Source organism: Pteronotus mesoamericanus, unplaced genomic scaffold (assembly GCF_021234165.1).
Source record: "Pteronotus mesoamericanus isolate MK-2021 breed Mesoamerican mustached bat unplaced genomic scaffold, CSHL_Meso_final contig_73, whole genome shotgun sequence".
Lineage (NCBI taxonomy): Eukaryota > Metazoa > Chordata > Mammalia > Chiroptera > Mormoopidae > Pteronotus > Pteronotus mesoamericanus.
This window is the reverse complement of record NW_026555245.1, coordinates 30,145,399-30,167,508: the sequence shown is the minus strand read 5'-3', so window position 1 is coordinate 30,167,508 and position 22,110 is coordinate 30,145,399. Positions and strand designations below refer to the sequence as shown.

Here is a 22,110-nt window from a genome sequence, read left to right as displayed (position 1 = left end):
TTTCAGCACTTGGCAGCTCCGGCGAGGCGCTCTCTCTTGAGCTTGAAGTTGAGGCCCGCGGCAGCGCAGCAGTACCCACAGCTGCTGCTGGGGCTGCTGCCATTTTACCTGCCTTGAATTTTGCAAGTCGCCGCCTGAGAAGCTTAGTTTAAAATGATGCAATAGTGGAAGATCTGGAGAAGGCGGCTTAAGATTCCCATCCATTTCCTCAATGTCGGGAAACTCCTGACAATGAACAACACTGTTTTAAATGTAGCCCTTAAAATGAAAATAAAACAAAAACCGAACTACAGCTCCTTTACACGACTGGCAGACAAGAGGGGAAAATGGGTGGTCCAGAACCTTCCTTACAGCTTGTGCCTTGCAATTAAGGCACCAAGACCACAGACCAGTGAACTAGAGCTTGCTCAACTGCATCTATTTATTGTTGAAACTTTAGAACTACCTGAAAGAACAAATGATGAAATATTACATTTATTGCTGTTTTCATCTATGACTATCTTCATAGCTTTAGGTTCTCGTTTTGGTTGTCACAGATCCAGCTGTTTTTCATTTCTTAATTCTTCTCTGTAATAAAGGTAGTAACACTTTCATGGTGCTTTGACCATACATTCAGCTCTAGTTCTCCAAAGCTTTTATGGCTCCCTGTTGTATACTGAATTAAGTGTCCATGTACCTGGCATGCAAGGCTCTGGGCAGTGTGGTCTCCATCTGATGTTCCAGCCTTTTCCTCAGTTGCTTCCCTGTGTTTAGTTTAATCAGTATTATGCCCATGTTATAAATTAGGAGACAAGACCAGGAGTAGCTAGTAAATGTGGAGTGAAATGTTGAATCCCTAGTTTGCTTGTTGGAAAAAAAAATTGCTACACCTAGGACTATATAATTGTCTAGACCAGGGTATTTTTGAGAGAGAAAGAGGATGCTATTAATAATTAACACTGGGACAATAGGTGTAAACTGGGACTGTCCTGGGCATATTGAGACTTGTGGCCAAGCTAGCTATGCCCATTGCCAGCAAGATGAACTGATGTCTTGAGGTGCATTAGCTAGAGAGAAGACCTAATGCTGTGGGGGAAGCTAGATTTCAGAGCAGCATAGTGCCTGGCAGATACTTGAGAATACCTATTTGTTGAATGAATGACTGAAGAAGAGTGTACCTCATGGTGCACCATTTCCTTTGGTGTAAATTTTACCAACATTTGTTAAACGTTTGCTCTCTGCTCAAACTTGGTAGTTGCCTTAGAAAGGGAAGTCACAGTTTTGGCTCTCTAGGGTTCTTGTCTGGGTAGGGAGATACAACGTGTACAAGAACTTGAGAAAAGAGCTCAAGGCAAGGTAAGCAAGTTAGAATGGGTATCTTTATAGACTGAGTGCCCTGATTTGTAGAAAGTCCCTAACTTTCAGTGGGCCGAAGTGCCTTACATGTGAGTGAACAAGACCATGCTCTTCAACTTTACAGGTTATGTGGACTAAAATAGCTTATTTCAGTTGGGAAGTTTAATGCTTAATATATATTCGATAGCCTTTGTGGCCACTCTTTGCTATTCCAGAGATGTAAAAGGGTATAATTGGAAAAGTAGTACAAAGTGCAAAGTGGTGTAGTTGGAAAAGTAGTAGCTTAGAAATTAGGTGAACTGGGCTCTCAGCTCTGTTACTAATTTGCTCCATAGCCATTCATCCATTATGTGTGCAAACATCTGAATATCTTATGTGCCAAGCCTGGTGCTAGCCTGGAGACACAACAGTGAACCCGGCAGACAAGTACCTTGTCCGTAACTGGTGACTTTGAGCATGCCTCTCAATCTGTTAGGGCTCTTTTAAGTTTCCTCATATAAAGGAGTGTTTGCATGAGCCCTAAGTATTCTTCCAGCTCTAAAAGTCTGTGCTTTTGGAGAGGAGCGGGGCTTCATTTTGGGAGAAGGGCTAAGAATATGGGGATCCCTTTTTTTTCCAAGGTAACCAAAGAGATGATTGTAGTATAAGAGCTCTCATGGTAGCTGTGGGATATGGTGTTTATTTATTTTTTAAAAAGATTTTACTTATTTATTTTTAGAGAGGGGAAAGGAGGGAGAAAGGGAGAGAAACAGTATGTGGTTGCCTCTTGCATGCCCCCTACTAGGGACCTGCCCCACCACCCAGGATGTGCCTTAGACTAGGTAATCGAATTGGTGACCCTTTTCGCAGGCTGGCACTCAATCCACTAAGCCACACCAGCCAGGGTTGGGATATGGTGTTATCTTTGGTAAATTGATGTTTTTTTAATTTTTCTTTTCCAGGAGGATAAATGTGAGACTACAGAGGTCAGAACTTATAACCTCAAGGGAGGCAAACATTGGTTCTGGAGGGGGACCAAAACATCTTAGATTTTACAATGGTGTGTGGTCCTTCAAGGCTTGGTTAACAAATTCTTATTTCTTAACATTTAGATTTACCTCATTGTGTTTTCTTGGGAGTTACAGAAGCAACATGACATCAGTTTCATGAAAGGTAAACAGAAATTATGCAAGGTCAACACTACATACCTATGGCAAATAAATAACTGTGGTTGGAGGGACCATCAGTTGCTTGATCTTGGAATTGTATCTCTCTTGGTGAACTCCTCATACTTATTGGCTACCGTTAGCTGCCTTTGTTGCTTATGTTTGGCCCTCTGTGCTTTTGTAGATTTGGGATTTGAGAATCAGATAAAAATAGTTTGTTTATATTTTTTAATTTAATCCTATTAAAATTATTCAGTCCACCAATAATTATGTCAAGAAATACTAAAAAGAGACAATATTGGCAATATCTGAATGAATATCTAGCAGCTAGTTAAAAATTATTTTCTCATATGAAACAAAAGTTAACTTCATTAAAATAACTTTTAATAAGATAATTTTTAATTGTTTTATCTTCTCTGGAAAAATAACAGGTTTTGAATGTCTTAAAAATTTGGTTTAATTTCTATTAGGCAGAAATGGGTAATTTGCATATGTAAATTGATATATTTTATATTAAAATTCCATTGAAAGTTAGTAAATACAGTTATAAAGTTAAATGTTAATCGTTTTAAAATTTTAATTTAACTTAAAATTTTTATTTAGTCATTCAAATCCATTATTGAACAAAAAGTATAAACTGTATGTGTTCATTTTTGTATAAAGTACAGATATATCTCTGCTATTAAAATTTCATGGGGGAGTATAGTTAGGAAAAGTCTAAAAAGGCTTCTTAGGGGACAATAATGAGAAAAAGTTGAGAAACACTGGATTAGGGAAGGAAATGGCTTATGTGACAAATGTTTCCATGAACTGCTTTTTTGGTTCATGATTTTTAAGGTCTAATTCTGATTTAGAAAACTTTTTCTTTGGAATTTTAGGTGAAATTTAGATCAGATTGATTGCTACAATTTTTTTTAGAATTGCTTCACCCTTTCATTCCACCAGTGTTCCTTGAGCACGTCTTAAGGTGCTAGTAGTCTTTAGCTGCTGGAAGTACACACTGAGGTAAGACAGCATTATTGTCCTGGAGGAACAGTCGATAGCAAAAGACACAGTTACACAAATAGCTACTTCTCTCTTTGGGCCAGGGTAGCTTTTAGGTAAGAGGCCCATATAATTTTTCGTCATAAAAGGACATTGGAGAGTAAATGGCGTGCTTTCAGTAATCGCCCTAGGACAGCAGGTGCAAAAAGCGATGGTTGACCATCCTAATTGAGGGGCTGGCAAAGACTTGAAAGAACAGATGGTATTTAGGGGCTTGAAGGGTGAGCAGGATTGTGCTGGGAGGAGCAAGTGGGCTAAGGCTCTGGCCTGGGTGGCGTTGAGATGGGTGGGAATGAGAGCACACCTGGGCTCAGCAGGGCATTCAGCCAGAGGAGGAGAGCTGGTGAGGGCTGAGCTGCCAGGCCAGTTTGGATCATGTGGTACAGTGTCTGGAATGTCATGCTAAGGAGTCTGGGGTTATAGCTCCTAAAAATGGGGGAATCTTTTTTTTCTTTTCTTTGAATTGAAAGTATATTTATTTTTTAAATTCAGTATTATTTTGTATTAGTTTCAGATGTACAGCATAGTGGTTAGACAGTCATAAACTTTACAGAGTGTTCCCCCTGATATTTCCAGTACCCACCTGGCGCCATAGATAGTAATTACAGTATTATTGACTATATTCCCTATGCTGTACTTTACATCCTTGTGATGGAGGTTTTTTAATGAGGAAAATGTGATAGGTTATTTATTTTAGGAAGATAAATCAGGCCAAGTTGATGTGGCCAGACACGGACTGTAGAGGTGGCAGCAGGAAGGGCAAGAGGCTGTTTTAACAGTTAATGTGGGAGGCGGTCAGGACTGGAGTGGAGCGGAGGCTGTGGAATTGCAGAGGAGGCCAGAGTGAAGGGACTTCTCAGTGAGAACACAGAGGAGGGATTGGCCTGGGGCAGCTTCTGAGAGTCCATTGCAAGGAGAGGGAAGGAAGCAAGCGGGGAGGAGCTAGCTGTTCAGCGATTCTTGTGTGGCTGGGTGGTGGTGCTGTTGCCTTAGGAGAAGCAGATGGTTTAATCCTGTCACCTTTTTAGTTGGGTGTAGAGGATGGGGACAGACCTCGCGCAGAAGAGACTCAGCCCTGTGGCTCATTGTGACTCAGTGAGGGAGCATGACCATTTTTTATGGGTGGGTGAAATCAAAAAAGTGTTTATAATTGATCGTGCAGGTTAGAGAGAGGAAAATAATATCAGCTTACCATCGGCCTCAACTCCTGCTCAGTTTAACAAATGGGCAGTTTTCCTGAAGTGTTCAATCTTGAATTTCTTGAAATCCCATCTGTTTTTGGGATGCCCATATTTTCCCCTTCTCTCCTTCCATGCCTGGAAACACTCTTCCTTTCTTTCAAGTCCAGTGATGCATGTATGCTTCTCTAGGCAGGCATTAGTTCTTCCTTGAGTCAGCTGATTTACCTTCTTATCTTACTTAGTTCCCTGCCCTTGGATGCTGTTACTAATTATCTGCAGTATGAATCTGATATTGTGAATTCTGTGAGGCTCAGGGTTTCCATCCAGCCGTCTGTTGACAGCTCCCTCGCCCCCAGTTGCAGGTGCCCCAGCGGCCATCTCAAGGGGGTCTCCTGAAGCCACTGTGCTCACTTACCAGAGGTTGAGTACCTGGGGACTCTTTGGGTACTTGTGAGGCTTCCTGGGGAGATTTTTCCTTTGTCAAGCCTTTGTTGATCCCCAGTGCTCTCCTCTTCCACATGTGCTTAGTGGAAATTGGTCATGTACTCAGAGCCACTCTGCCTAGTTGGCTGAATTGGTTAGGTCTCCACACCTGAGGTGCTGAATGCCTGGCCATTCATCATGCCATTATTCATCTTAAGTTCTTTATTTAAAGACTGTGGGTATGTAGTAAATGTTTTTCTGCTGAGATCTGGGGACATGTCCCCTTGAATGTATTGCTGATATTATTCTGACATATATATCTCCTACATGTTTTTAAATATTTTTGTGAAATAATATATATCATATGTATTTATTTGTTGGGTCTGAGTGTATGTAGCTAGTAAGTAAGAAGAATTATTGATTTTAATGAACTTAATGTGTTGGATTTTGTGGGAGGTCCTGGAGAAGCAAGTGTAGCTCTCATCCTAAGTTGTGGCCTAATTGGGGATGGGGACAGATGTGTAGACAAATAGGAGTAATACTCCATGCTGGGAACTGCTGAGGAGGGACCCCAGGGTGCTTTGGGAGCCCAGAGGAGGACACCTCACTGGGGGAGATGGGTAGTCAGGGATGGTTTCCTGGAAAAAGCCTTTTTTCTTTTTTTAAAGAAATTCTCGGTCTTGCAGGATAACTAGTCCTTAGAAAAGAGTTGGACATGGAGGAATGCTTGAAGTTTCTCTCAGGGAGAGGAACTAGCAAGCATAATAGGATATGGAGGTGAGGGAGAGCTTGCAGTACTCTGAGTGACAAGGAACAATACTGGAAGGCTGGAAGGGCCATTCCACATCTTTCATGCCAAAATGTGGCTATCACAGTGTGTGTATTTGAAGTTTTAAGCTGAGGAGAAATGTGGAGAGATCAGCACTGTAGGTAGGTAGCTCTCTCTGGCAGTGCATGGTGGCGAGTTGGAGGGAGACTACACCAGAGGTGGAGAGGCACATGGTTTTCTGGTGTTTTGTTTTGTCTGTCCAGCGACTGTTAACAGCTCACTGAAGGCCCAGAGTACGCAAGGGTAGCTACTGGGATAACATGATGGGTGATGAATGGTTATGGCCCATCTGCAGCAGATGGTCAGGAATGTGGACACCAATAAACAACTCTATTCTGAAGTGCAGGGCAGAGTCCAGAGAGGCCGTAAGCCGCCCTGGTGCTCCTAGAAGAAGAGAGCTTTCACAGGGCTGCCACTGAGGCATCCTGGTTAGGGCATGTCCCCACCCAGGTCAGGACTCAGTGTGCAGCTGCGCAGCTGTGTGACTTAACCCGTGTGGGCCTTGGTTTCCTTATAGGTGATGCGAAGGAATTGATATAATGATCTGTTTCTGAAGTTCTTCTCACTTTTGACGTCTGTGATCTAGAAGGTGACATTTGATCTGGACTCTGAGGGGTGGAATTTCAGCAGGCGGTGATGGAATGGATCACACCTTCATTCCAGGAGACAGAGGCAGCAGCAGAGGAAACATGCTCAGGCGTGGATGAAGCATGAAGGAGGCTGGTGCGCTGGAGCAGAGTGTGCAAGAATTAGGGGGTTGAGGCAGGAGAGCAGTGCTGTGTGTGTTCCAGCAGGTTGAGATAAACCTTGAACCCTTAGCTAAGGAGTTTGGGTGTTTTTTTTTTTGGGTTTTTTTTTTTTTTTGGACAGCAGAGAACCAACCCCATGTATACTCCCATATTTGTGGAATGTGTTTGCTTTTCTTTCTTTCTCTTTTTTTTAAAAAAGATTTTATTTATTTTTAGAGAGGAAGGGAGGGAGAAAGAGAGGGAGAGAAACATTAAAGTGTTGTTGCCTCTTGCACACCCCCCACAGGGGACCTGGCCCACAACTGAGGCACATGCCCTGACCTGGGATTGAACCAGCGACCGTTAGCTTTGCAGGCTGGCGCTCAGTACAGAGCCATACCAGCCAGGGTGCGCGCGCGCTCTCTCTCTCTCTCTCTCTCTCTCTCTCTTTTGATAAAGGAAGCAATGATGGTAACATTTCTTTGGTTTTGCTTTCTCCTTTCCCAACTGCATTTCCAAAGTATAGACTTAACTAATGACTGTACACTGCAATGCAGTGGTTAAGAAGACAGATGAGTCAGACATGTTTGCGTAATTCCATAGGCTTATGTTTCATCACATAGACTCTTACCCTTGGGTAAGTTTTAAAATACAGAAGCACTCTGACCCACTACCCCTGTGGTGTGATCAGCAGGACCAGTCAGGGTTTCTCTGAGGGGTGCCTCAATCTTCCTTTTTCCCTTTCCTGTTTCCTTAGACCCTTTTCTCCTAGAGTTCTTGGGTTCCTGGTCTTTTTTTCTGCTCATGAGTCACAATCCTTCCACTTAAAACTAAAGGAAACAAACCTCAGATTCTCACATTGTTTTTCAGGCCAACTGGGGTATGATCTTTTTCAGAGGAGGCGGGCAAGATAAATGACAGAGTGAGAGAGTCCTGAAGAGAGAATGAAGGAATGAAGCCTAACTCCAGAGCCCTCTCTCAGAAGCACTCCTGTGTCATCGTTTGTGCAAAATCAATAACCAAGTATTAATAGCCCTAGCACAGAGCAGTATTGCGCTTCTGAGGGGTGGCCAGCTTGGGTTCAGATCCTGGCTTCTCATTTACTGTGTGACCTTGGGTGTGCTAGTTGACTAGTCTAATGCTCTTCATTAATAAAACGGGAATATTTGACGATGAGGGTGAACTAAGATTCAATTTTACAAAGAACCTGGCACACAGAAGTACTCAAAAGCCACTTCTCTTTTCCCTTATGCTTTATATTAAGGTATTGCTCTTACTGTTCTTATGGGTTTGATGAAGAATCTGCCACAAATGTTTTAGTGTATCCAAATATGGTTTCACCTGATTTTTTTCAGTCAATTGAGAAGAAAATTCTGCAGAAGTACCCATCCTAGGAACAGTCAGGAAGTGATGGGCCCAAGGTCACTCAGCTGGCCCAAGCACAGAATCAGGGTTATCAGCCAAGTGCTCTAACTCTACATACGGAGGCCTTTCCACTGAGTCAGGGGACAGTATACTTCACAGGAAGGCCAAATGTGGCCTGCCTCCCTCCTGCCTATTTTTGTAAATAAAGTTGTAGTGGAACACAGTGATGCCTGTTCATTTAGATGTTGCCTATGGCTGCTTTCGCACTGCAGTGGCAGCACTGAGTAGTAGGGACACAGATCGTATGGCCTGCATGGCCTAAATAGTTATTGGTCCTTCATGGAAAATGTTTGCTGACCCATGTGCTAGGTGATTTCTAGGGCTATATGTAAGTTTGTTTATAAAGTGTTGTAAGCCTTATGAATTCGCTATTTCTTTAATACTCATGTAAGCATCAAAAACTGGGGGAAAATATAAATCTATTTGGCGCGTTCCATGAAGTGGTATCACACAAGTTCTGTAGTCAGATGGATATATGTGTTCCTTCATATACAACCTTGGATAAATTAATATCTCTAAGTTTCAGTTTCTTCATCTGTAATTGGAGATAACAGAACCTTCTTCTGAGGGTTTCGGTGAGGATTAAAGCCCTATAACGTGTTTAGCATGTGGAGTGCAAATGTTGTCTCTTAGCACTATTATTAAGGATGTAGGATGTTGACAGCTGACAATAAAGATACTTTTCAGGCTAATCCTAGGCCTCCAGCTGGGTCAGCTCTGCAAATTTGCAGTTCTTAAACCTTTCCCTCCCTGAAGGAAGAGGGGAAACCACTTACCACCAAAGCGAGTGGTAAATATGGGCTCTTAGGGCCATCTGTTTAAGCAGAAGAGTGTTCGTATTCATCAGCAAGCATTGGGTTCTGCCACTTGCTGGCATTGTGACTTTGAACAAGTTACTTAATTTCTCTGTGAACTTCATTCTCTCATCAGTCAAATGGGGATTCTGATGCCCACCTGATAGAGTCCCTTTGTGTAGCCCTGGCACCTGGTGCCTGCCATATTATAAATGCTTCGTTGCAACCATTAATTTGAGTAGCAACTATGTATATATTTTGCTTTGTATCAGTATATTCAGATGGCTAGCATTTTACAGGGCAGGAAAGAGTCATAGTAAGAGTGTATCAAATGCTGCAACTAGCTATATTGAACATCTTGATTTTAAATATTCATTTGCTGATATTAATTTAAGAGCTAGTTTGGGGAGGGAGGTTTTGTTTTAAAAATACAAACAGTGGTAGGTGTCCTTTGGGAGAACTGGCTCAAGACAGGTAACCAAGGGCAGGGCACTTGGAGCCACAGCTTCCTGACTCCTGCAGTGGGGCTAAGTGAAATAACTCAGCCTAGCGGGGGAGCGCTCACAAAATGAGGATGATTATAATCTATTCATACACTTAATGCTTCCAGAAGCCTGAAGTATTCACATTTCTAATAATGTGCTTATTTAGTAACAATGACACTTGGTTTTCCTCCCAACTTTTCAAAATAGAGAAATTGAGAGTCATGGAGTTCTTCTTCATCAGACATAAAGCAAACCTCTTCTGGTTTCATAAATACTAGGGATGGCTTTACTAGGGTGTGAGGCTCCTCAAGTCTAATCATATAGCTAATTATATTTGAAATTTAAAAAGTAAAATCTACTAGCTTAGAAAGAATCTTTTTTTCTTAAACTTTACCTGCTTTTACTTCCCTTTGTGGTTCATGTGGTTATGTAAAGTTACATTTTAACTTATGTAAGAGTCTGCTTTGTGATATGCACAAGCCTGGTCCAAGTTAGAACTTTAGGTTTGCAGGTCCAGGGAAGTAGGTTTCACTTGACAGTAGATTAGGCTCTGCTGAGGGACAAGTGAATTCCTATCTTTGTTAAAGACTGTAAAGCATTACATTTCCTTTGTGGCAATTTGGAGACAATAGTCCTTCCCATAATTATTTCAAGAGCAAACACGAGGCTTTGGGGGGACAATTTAAAATAGCATTGCTCAACCAAAAAAAGCTCTCCCCTTGCCTCATTCTCCCTTTCTGTTCCCCTCAATAGAACTTTTTTTCCCCCTCCACATCTGTCATGAGCTAGTCTTGTTGAAACCACCTGCAGAACATGGCTTTTTACTGCATACAGCTTCCTTCTGTCCATCTTCCCTACCAGCTCCACAATCCACGACTGCGCCGTCTCACGCTCGAGGTCCTGGGAGAGCAGCCTAACTAGCTTACCAGCCCCCTCTGCCTTCTGCAGTCCACTCTTCATTCTGTAGCTTAAGTGCTCATGTACAGACATCCATAGAGGGGACTCCCCTGCTTAACTCTGGTTAGTGGCTTTCTGTAACATTTAGAATAAAACCCACACTACTTCCTGTGGGCAACGTGGTCTGGCTTTTGCCTGTCTTCTCCAGTACATTTCCTGCCCTTCTTCTCCTTGTTCCCTCTGCTGTAGTCACCCAGCTGCCGGCAGGTTTCCTGGACGTGCCCAGTTCATTCCCACCGTAGAGCCCCTGCAGAGCTGTTTCCCCAGCCTGGCAGGCCTCCTCAGCCCTTCACATGACTGGCTCTTTCTCAACTTTCCGTCCGTCCTTTAAAGATCAGGTTCCAAGTGTGGCTGTCCTCAGGTTCCATCTTCAAAGTCAGTCTTTTCTCTATTACGCATCCTGTTTATTTCCCCTTAGGTGTGATCACACTCTATATTAACTTGTTTATTTTTTTTCTCTGTCATCTGTCTCCATCAGGTTTCAGTGCAGGAAGCTGAAACTGCTGCAGGTAGTTTAAATCAGCAGAGTTTAAGAAGGGAATTAGGTGTTTACAAAATGCACGGAGAGGCAGAAGGAGTGGTTCTAGGCTGGGCCTCCAGGAATGACCCCCAGTCCCATCCAGAACAGACCCACTAGGGGAGGTGCTCATATTCTGTGGCTGGTGATTCTACAAATGAGAATTCACAGCACTTTGCAGTAACTGTGATTCAGGGATCCGGAAGCTGAAATCGAGACGCTTCCTCCGCCGCTGTTTTTTGTATGCAGGGAGGTGGAGAATGGATGCTGCGGCACTGCTGTTGAAACAACCCTAGTTTCCTCAGCCTTGTTTGATGGCAAGAAAAGTCAGAAGGGGGCAGGTAAATGACCTCAGCCTTCTGGATCTCCCACAGGTATATCTTAAAGGGTGTAACCTAATTCTCACTGAGTCAACCCACTTCCGCTACAGCTACAAATCTGTTAGGTTCACAGGAGCTCCTGTCTCTGTGAATTATGCTAAAGTTCCTCAAATTTCTGTTGCGATTGAGAAAAACTGTATTACAGCTGACTTGTTTTGTTGTCTCTAATTGTCTCTAGCTATTTCTGCTTAATGTTGGCAGTTCTTTATTTTCACTACACTCTTATTTTAATTAAGTAAATTGTGTAATGCATATTGGTGGGTCAAGTTTGTAAGTCAGTGGCTACATATCTCAGTTTTCATTAGGGGAATCAGAAAAATAATTGAGTCTTATTGCTGAAGTTTAGATATGCCTTAACCTTGTAAGATTCTTTGGCAAACAGAATTTTCATAATAATCAGGTTCTATTATTAGAATTTGCTCAGGGATAGTGAGAAATTTAAAAGGGGCCTAGGCCAAATTTGTGACAATTTGAGCATGAAAATAATTAAGGACAGTAATGTATTATAGACCATTTAAAAAAATAGGAATCCTTGAAATCCATATTGATGATATAACTGGATAGATAAGTGGGGGAGACTGGGGGGCTTTCACTTTCTGTAGAATGCCAAAGGCCGACTGATAAAGGTGTGGGGGTGGGGGCGGAGGGCGGGGTGCTGGAGTTGGAAAGTCAGTTTTGAGCTGTCACGGTAAAGACTGAAGTCAGGCAGCCATCATCAGAAGTGCTGATTCTAGGGCAGATTTGGGTGAGGAGCATGATATTTACCTGGCCTTTGACTGTCTCACCACAGATTCCTTATTATTTGCAAGACAAAAATAGTAACTATGAAGTGGAGAAATTGGACAACACTTTGACCAGATAGTCAAAATTAACATCACCAGTGGGGGCTGGATATCTCTGCCTCCAGATATAAATGACCTGACAAGGACACAGTGTCCCTTCGCTAGTAGTATAACCTGAATCTAATCATGCAGAAACAATGGAGGAACTTTAATTAAAGAAGGTTCTATTTTTAAAAAAAGGAGAAGAGGACTGTATTCTTAAAAAAATGTTAGTGTCATTAAAGACAAAGAATGGCTGTGGAAAAGTTCCAGATTAAAGGAGGCCAAGGAGACGTGGCAACTAAGTGCAGTGTAGGGCCTGAGGTTAGCTCCTGTGCTGCAAGGGGGAAAATGCTTTAAGGAAAGATTGTTGGGTTAATAGACAAAATTGGAATATGGACAATAGTTTAAAGTAGTTAAATTTACTGAAGTGGATAACTGAACTATGGTTATATGAGAGAATATCCTTATTTTTAGGAAACACATGCTGAAGTATTTAGAGATAAAGGGACACAATACCTGTAATTTACTCCCCAGTGGTTTAAAAAAAAAATATTATTTAAGTAGCTGTATGGAAAAGGGTAAGAGAGATGGGAAGGGAGAGGAAAGAGCAGATTATAATGCAGATGGGCCAAAATGTTAACAATAGATGAATCTGGATAAATGACTTGGTGTTCTTTGTACTGTTCTCATTCTGGTAACTTCTCTTTCAGTTTGAAATTATTTCTAAATGAAACGATTTTTTAAAAGATGTTTTTCTTTTAAGTTTTACTGATAGGAACTCAAAGTGCTCTTCATTTATATGGGGCATGAAGGGATTTGGGTGATAAAATAAATTCAGTTGAAATGTCACCTTTCTTACATGCTTGAGGTATATTGGATCTGCTTTTCTCGAAGTAATACTTTAAGCTTTTTATATTGTTCAAATTGTTCATTCTTTTTTTGTTAAAACATTAAATGAGTAATACATGAAAGCATTATTGTGGTAAAAGATTTAAATCATTCAGAAGCCAAACATGATCTCTTCCTTTACCATTTCCTTCTTCCCTCTCCTGGAGAAATCAGCATTAAGAGTTTTTATTAATATAAATGGGATCTTAGACCATATGCCTTTTCTAGGCCTAGGCTTTTCATTTAACATATCTTATAGATGTTTCCATTATTTGCTTAATTCTGTTTATAATGACTAAAGAGAATTGGGTAATATAGTTATACAATAATTTATTTAACTACTTCCCTATTGAAGATCATTTGTGCAGTTTCTAATTTTTTACCCCAAACGATATGTATTATAATAGATTGATCCTTATGCATGTGTGTAAGTATTTTAATGTATAGGATCCTAGAAGCAATATTGCTGTGTAAATATATATAGCACATACGTTTTTTTATAGATAATGCCAGACTGACTTCTAAGTAGACAGAGGCAACAGTTTATGTTCACTTTCTAGCATCTCTGCCAATTATAGGTATATTATCAGTCTTATAAAGTTTTGCTGATCCCATGGACAGTATAATACCACTTTTTTACGTGCACGTTTCCAAATTTATTGGCTGTTGGATTTCTTCTTTGGTGCACTGTCTCTTTACACCCCGTCTCTGTTGTTCTTTTTGGTTGTCTATTTATTATTGCCCAGTAGGTTCTTTATATACTCTGGACAATAATTTTCTGCCCATTAAGGTACGTTAGTGTGTTTCTGGATCTATTAATTTGTTATTTATTCATTTTCTGAAGCAGCATTGTTGCTGCAGCTGCCATGGACAGCTTCTGTGCTTGGTGCTCACGGATATGCCTGATGGAACATGTGGCCTGGCACACGAGAGCACTATAGAGTGTTAGCCATTATTATGGTATCATCAACATCCATATTTTTAATACTTCATATTTGTTTTTCAATGCTTATTTTTTCCAGATTCTTTTAAAAACCAACTTTATCAAGGCTTAATTTACATGCAATAAATGCACCCCCAAAGAAAAGAATGTAGTTCTCGGCACCTCTGCTTTGCTGGTGCCTGTCACTCCCATGAGGGCAGATGCTCTGAGAAGGAAGTACTGCCTGAGTGGCCCAGTGTTTGGACATACAACTTTTCCCTGAAGTAATAACTATGAAAGTAATAATTTAGGGAGAGCTCACATGATTGAGTACTTACCATGGACCAGTCACCATGGCCAACCCTACATATAATTTAATTTAATTCTCATTTAATTCTTTTAACCCCACAAGTTTGGTATTATTGTTATCTTTATTTTACAGTAATGAATATGAATCTTAGAGAAACTAAGTGACTTACCCAAGGCCACACAGAGTTAAGAAGTGATGAATCTGACGGTGGGACTCTATACCATTTTCTTAGCATTATTTCACCCTTCAAGTTAAAGGTTGAAGGCTGTGTATTTTTAAAAATAAATTCCTATTTTATAGATTATTCACATATGCTTCTCCCTCTATTCTCAAAACATCCAGTTGGGTTAGGGAAGAAAATTCAGTGTTTCATCCATTTGTGCAAAGGTAGGCAAACTTTTTATGGAAAAGGCCAGTTGCAACTACGCAGTTCTGGGGTTGTGGCAGGAGAGCAGCCCCAGACAATGTTTAAGTGTGGCGTGTGACAGTGTTCCAGTAAAACTTTATTTACAAAAACAGGCAGCAGGCTGGGTGTGGGCCATGGGGTGTCGCTTGCTGACCTCTGGTGGTGGACGGATCTGTTTGGGGGCACTGGCATGTGTCAGCCAAGGGAGGCAGATTCTTTAGAGCCAAGTGTTGTGCTCTGTCTGCTACCCCGCCTTCTCCAGCCTGCAGCACTGAGTGCTCACCAGTGCCCCTAGGGGATTTAAGTCTTAGCAATGAAAGTGGTAATTACTAATGTTTTGTACCCAGTGCTTTGTTTTATGTGCTTTTCACATGTCATTTCATCTGTGGACATACCTCTGAGATGAAGAACTGAGGCACAAAGAAGAAAAACAGCCCAAGATCATAAAGCTAGTGAGTGGTGAAACTGGGATTTGAACCCAGGCAGGCTGATTCTGAGCATGTGAGCTCAAGTCCCCTTACCTTGTCTTTCCTGCATTGAGGGCTTTCTCAGTTTGAGGTTGCCTTTGTATGTAGCCTTAGATTTTGGGAACTGCCTCTACCAAGCACTCACGTAAGAGACAAGATTCTGTATTCTCTTTTTAAGACATTCACTTTGGAGCAGAGCTACAAGTAAGGGAATGCTGTCTCTGCCAGTTTTCTGTGATAACTGGAAAGTTTGAGGATCAAACAAGATGGTGCAAGAGGTTTCTTTTTGCTCATCCATAGGCTGCACTACAGCCTGTTAGCTCTGAGACCACTTTGTTGATAACAAAAGAAATTGCCTGTTAGTTTTGTTAACACTATGCTGGGGCATTAAATACATTATCTCATTTAAACATACAACAATGTGGTAAATCAAGTGATATTATTCCAGTTGTACAGTTGGAAAAACTGAGGTTCATCTATGGGATGATAGGTAAGTTAATTAAATCTTTATGAGTCTTAGTTTCCTTATTTGGATATAACAGTGTTATTTTATAGGGTCATTATGAAGATTGAGCGAGTTAATGAATGTAAGGGTTTAGAGCAGTTTTGGCACTCAATTGGGTTACCAGTTGTTATTATTTTTTGTTATTATTATCATCAGACCACAGTAGTAGTAGTAATAGTAGAGGTGAAATGCTTACTTTTTATGTTTGTTTTTTAATTAGAAATAAACATCTAAGCGTCCATCATAGTGCTTGGGTGTTAATAAACGGAACCTATATCTGTTTATTCATAGGAAGAAGCTATAAACTCTGTTCATTTTAATTTTAAAATAACTTTACTAGTGATCGTTTCCAAAGAAAACAGTTTAAAACCGTATCTTGGTTCTGTTTGCTGCTGTCTGTTTTGTGTAAAATTATCCTGCAGAAATGGTATGCCCTACATATTCCCCTGCTAATTACAGACTATGTAGGGTTGGCACTAGAGGACAGAATTGCTTGACGTATTAAGTGATTGCCAAGGTTCACTTTACAACCATAAAAATAGTAGCACTGGAATATGTACAGGGTAGTAAAATAATTTGTTCATTTATGTTAAAAAATTTAACGCACAATTGTAAAAATCTTGTTTTGCATGTGTACTTTAGATAACAACCATACATCACTATACAGGTTTCATGTTTGTACATATCCATTTCTCTATGAGGTTATATCCAAAACCATTTGTATTCTATTTTAATGACAGCTTAAAGTATTTGTTCAGTGTTACTTTTGACTATATGATTTTCCTCCTAAGTATTGACCACAGAACTTAATCCCTGCCTTAAGTTGAAACTCAATTCCATATTTATAACAAAATACAGGAAGGGAAATTTTCCCCTCCTTCATAAAGTTAATCATTTCATTTTTTTAAACACATGAATCTATGTGTTAGTGGAAACTAAAGCAAAACTGTCTAATTTAGTTATAGTTTTTTTGTGAGAGTGACATCTGGTGGTTTCTTTTTAATTCTCATGGTTCCTCTGTGCTTGGCTGGAAGTTGTTGGGAATTCCAAAGAATCACTTTGTGAACTGTTTTGCATGGTATTTAACACACTACCTGTCAAGGATCAAGTTAGTATCACTGATATGACTCTAAATCTGAATAATTCAGCAGTCCCTCTGATTGCCAGCCTTTTCTGAGGATTTTATTTTAGCACATGTGATGGACAGCTTCCTTATTGGGGAGGATTTCTGTTTAATTCAGAGAATTCAGGATTTGGAGTAGAGGATGGTACCTGTGCCAACCCATCTGCTTTACCTGTAAGAAGGCTGAGCCAGGTCACTCTGCTCCCCATTGAGCTGAGGCCCTGGGCTCTGTGCCCATAAGTTCTGTTTATCGTGCTGGGTAACCCACTGAGTAAGAAGGGTCTGGGCCTTAAAAAATCAGCGGTGAAGGCATTTTAAGGTAGGAGAAGTAAAGGCAGTTAACATTTTTGAGTACCTATTTGCTATAAATATTCCCACATTTGGCCTCTTTTCTCTTTTGCAAGAGGAGATGCAGAATTTTCAGTGTGAAAGAGTATAGCAGGGGATCGTGGCTCCATGAGTCCGCTGATTCACCCCACATCTGAGAATTTATTATCCTATGGAATTTTATTTATTGAGCCTGTTTTGAGTCAGGCTTGTTATAGGCATTATCCCATTAGCATCCTCACAAAAATTTGGGAGGTGGTGGAAATCCCCATTCTGTATATCAGGAAGTGGAGGATGAAAAGGGCGAGACCCACTGAGGGTCAGGGGTAGACCTGATTCAGACCCGGAGAGGTCTAAATCAAAGCTTTAGGCCTAAAGGTGTACTTCCAACTGTACTATGTTGAAAATGTACTACATTATTACTGTAATGTTTGAGTGTATCATTGAATAAAACCTAACTCACCAACTCGTAATAGTTGCTTAGTAAAATGTGTTTATGTGCTCAGTGTAATCCTTTCTAGTGAAATGACTGTTCCTCTGCATACCTAATTTGCACTATCAGATATGTGATTTTTGGTAAATAAGAAGCTTTGAGAAAAAATACAGAATTTTTGGGGGTAATATTAGAGCACTTCCCTGGAGAAAAGCAACTATAGAACTATATTAAAGTTGTATTTGGAGAGTGTGTCAAATTATTTTCAATCTCAAAGGATGAATGTTTAAAATAAAAATTCTAAGGCACAAATTTTTCTTCTGGCAGCTAATTTTATGGCTTGTAGTTTTAAAAATTAAGAAACTATATTTGAATAATGTTTGAAAACCTCCAGTTTTTTTACTAAGTGTATCCCCCCAAAATTAGATTTTGCCGATCTTCTGGGCAGATTCAGAAGGTAAACTCTGTGCCATGTTCTATTTTTCTGTCTGCTGTATTTGAGAATTTATGCCCATAGCCTGATCTTTTTAAACACTGAGAGGGTTGTAGTTTGCTCCCTGCAGGGGCCATGTGGGGACTTTGAGTGTGAGTTGTCTCTATTGTGTGGGCCCCAATTGGCTTTCCTTCCTTTTGACTAAGAGCTTTGTGGGTCAGTTAAGGTTTCACAGAGAACATGCTTTGATGTTAATCCTTTGAGGGGAGGTAGGAGTGGTGTTTGCACCCTGCAGACCCAGTAATGAAGATGCTGAAGCAGAGTTTTACATTTGTCTTCAGAGAGACTCAGGCCACTGACACTCCATCACACAATAAGAAATTAAAAATAAAATGTAGCATTACATATAAAATGTAATTGGTGGAGCACTCAGGATCCAGTTGGGGAGTTTAAATGCTCCAGAAGGCCATGGGCTGCTTTTTAAGCTTGACAAATAGATTGAAACAGCAGAGAGGTGTGGATGGCAGATGTGAGCAGAATGAAAAGTTATTCCTGACGGATCAACGCAGGGCAAATATAGATTTTTTAAAAAGTTCTTTGCCCAGTCTTCTAAAAGTCACTTCATGGACACACATAAAGATGCATTTTAAGTTAATCTTGATTTAGAAAAATCAATATTTTATTGAAGTTATAGTGGGGAATGATATAATTTAAGTTTATGTGTTTCTCATGTGATTCCCTTAAGTAGCAGTGCGCCCTCTCTTTTTACGTATGAAAAGATTTACATCCAGTATTTGAGGAATCTTCCTGGTGTGTCACTATGATAATGATGACGTATAACAACTGATGTCAGTCTGGTTTCCCATTTTGAATATTTCTTTTTTATCCCCATCTGAGGGCATGCTTATGGACTTTAGAGAGAGGGGAAGAGAGGGAGAGAGAGAGAGGGAGAGAGATACCAATTTGAGAGAGAAACATCGATCGATCGCCTGTCATATGCGCCCTGACCAAGACCAAACCTGCAGTCTAGGCATGTGCCCTGAAGGGGAGTCAGACCAGGGAATCGGACCCGTGGCCTTTCAGTTTACAGGACGATGCTCCAACCAACTGAGCCACTCTGGCCGGGCCCATTTTGAATACCTGGTTCATCAGGCATGAAGGCCATGCAGAGGAGTGTTTGCAGTCTTAAGACTTCAATATCCATGGCTCTTAATCCCTGCCTAGTCCTGTGGGAAGCTGGGGCACTCTCCTATGTCTCATCTTCCTTGAAATAATGTGCCCTAGAGCCAGGTGTGGAATCTGTGACTTGTTCGAGTTCTCAGCGGCTGTAGGGTTCTTTGACCCCACAGAACCAAACACACAGCGTCACTAGTCAATAGAATGGAATGTTGGCTGAAAGCTCTAGTGAGGAGGGTCTGGTGCTATGGGGTGAGGGGTGATAATCATTGAGGAGGCAGGTGTCTACAGTCCCCCATCAAACTTTGTCATCCCTTCTTAAAGAACAAAGTTAGATGAGAATGTGAAAACACCAGCTCACAGACCCCATGAAGACGTCCACATGAGAGAGGGAGAAATGGAAGAAAAGGCAGAGGAGGAGGAGGAGGTGAGAGAGGAAGAGGGTCCAGAGAAGTGAGTTGACTTTTTGGGTCTGCGGGACTTAGTTTTAATTGTTGTTATGTTCCTTGCTACTTCCTCTTCCTTCTTGGAGTAATATTTGCCATATATTTTCATACCAGAGTGAATTAAAATTCAGATGGGGAGACCTGAAAAGTTTATAAATCTATTTGGTCTTTTTGGAAATTTTACAGACTATTTAAATTATTACTGTTAATACCATAATTTGTCATCTTTATCCTTTTTTTTTTTTTTTGCATTACCCAGCTGGCACCATACATAGTTATTATGATATTATTGACTATATTTCCTATCCTGTACTTTATGTCCCTGTGATATCATCTTTATTCTTTGCCTCTCCCCCTTTGTGATAAAAATAATGTCATCATTTTTGTTACTAGTATCTTCATTATTTAAGGGGAGTAACTCCTCAAGATTCTTATTTAGGATTCATATTTAAGATTCTTAAGTTAAACATTTATTAAGAACCTGCTGTCATTTAAATGCACTTACATGCATTTTTATACTCCATATGACCAAGTTAACCAGTTAACATGAAAATGGTTCAGAAAAGCTTTAATAATTGATACAGGAGCCCCATCCCCTTTCCTCACATCTGTGTCCATTTCTGTGACCGGGGTCCTCCATCCATCTGGGGGCAGGCTCCCCACTCAGCAGGGAGCAAGCCCTGGAGGGCTAGCTTTGCATCTGGAAGGTCCTCCATGGAATCTTTCACCTAACAGGGCTAACCCATTTGTTAAAATGGAACTGTTCAGAGTAAAGAGTATCCATCTCAAGACCAGGGTACTCAGCCAGCCAGTCAGCTGACAGTTATTTGTTAAGAGTCTATGAAGTGCAAAGTACTGTGTTGGGTTATAAAGTGGATTCAGGAGTATGAGAGCCCTTGACTACAGCCAGGAGGTCAAGATAAGCTGTTGAAAAAGGTACCATTCTGAGGCAATGTATGATCAGGAACCAGGCGTGGTCAGTTAAACATTCATCGTACTGTGCCCAAGGGAAGTAGCTCCTCAAGGTTGTTTGGCTTCAGCATGGGAATGAGGGAGGCAAAGGCAGCTGCCCTCAGAGGAAGAACTAAGCACTGAAGCTTTCCTATGAGCAGTCTTACTGGTCAGCAGCATGAGCTTTCCTGTCTTACTTTCCTTAAACTGAAAGGACTCTGGATGCTTCTCTGCCTGTATATGTTTCAGCTGGAGTCCATGTGGTATGCTTACCCAGTACTGGAAGGTTTAAGGGAAAACGTTTTATGGTTATAGCTGGGGAAATGGCAGCCAACACTGAGAAGTACTGGGAAGCTGATGGTGAATATGGAGAAGCAGAGAGACCAGAGATAGAAAATTATAGTTAGGCTATATGGTGAATATATGTGGGCATACTTAGTGCTGGATGGGAGCCTGCAGATTAGTAGTCCACTGCAGATTAAGATCCAAACCTAGAGGTCCTGAGGGGAACCCACAGAGGAAAGGAGCTTCCTGAAGCAGCAGCAAGAAGGGATAGAATTTGAGCTGCGTGTTGGGACCTAGAGAGTCAGAAGAAAAGGAAGCCATTTGTTCTGGGGTTTTTGGTATAGAAGATATGAGTCTTTGACTTCTGACATTTCATCCCCGAGGTAGATCCACATCAGTTTCACTAAGGAGCTGGGAAGTTGTATTTGCAGGTCCCAGGGAGAGAGTATGTTGTCACTATTAATGTCAAAGTATAATTTTGAAAAATTAGAAATATGGCTCTGATAAAGATATAAAATGAACATGCCGAGATTTTATTAAATAATAGTTCATCAAAGTGGAAACCGGTGAGATGGTAAACTGATTCAGAGGGTATTTGAGCCCTGGCTGGTGTGGCTCAGTGGATTGAGTGCCGGCTTGTGAACCAAAGGGTTGCCGGTTCGATTCCCATTCTAGGGCACAGGCACAGACCTGGGTTGCAGGCCAGGTCCCCAGTAGGGGGCGTGTGAGAGGCGACCACACATTGATGTTTCTCTCCCTCCCTCCTTTCCCTACTCAATAAATAAATAAATTAACCCCCCCACCCCGCGCCCCCCACCAAACCCCAAAGGGTATTTGAGGAACTGGGTATTTGTAGGAACTGGGTATTTGTAGGCCTAGGGGGTAGGGGGGAAGAAAGATTAAGATTGCTAGGCTATACAAAAAAACTGGATAGTTCTATAGGGCAATATAACTATAACCATTAACATGTAAACTCACTGTGTCTGGGTTCTAATCGGATAGTAAACAGCAAAGGCAAACACAAGTACATTCTCCTAGAGAATGAAATAATCCTTGGGAGGGCCTGTTCCAACAATGTTGCAACATGCCCACTCCTCTCCAATCCCAGCCTCCAACCGGCTCCTGCTGACTGCCTCAGATCCAAGTATTAGGTCGTTTCATTAGCATTTAAAAACTACTTTGGAGTTGAGGAAATTCTAATTCTTTAGCAGCTTTGTAATATTGGGCAGGTAAATTATGACTAGATTTACTTGCTGTAAATTGGGAGGAACAAATGAGATAACTTTTGTAAAGTTCCTGGCATATTTTAGCTCTGCTCTTTACCTTTCCTTTTCTTAAAATGAAAAACAGTTTCACCTTTGGCCTTTATAG

At 41.0% G+C, this 22,110-nt stretch overlaps 1 protein-coding gene across 1 annotated transcript in view; it reads left to right on the top strand.

Annotated features, from left to right (window-relative positions):
* The window catches only part of TTC39B (tetratricopeptide repeat domain 39B), a 134,407-nt gene that overhangs the window by 1,011 nt on the left and 111,286 nt on the right, over positions 1–22,110 (top strand).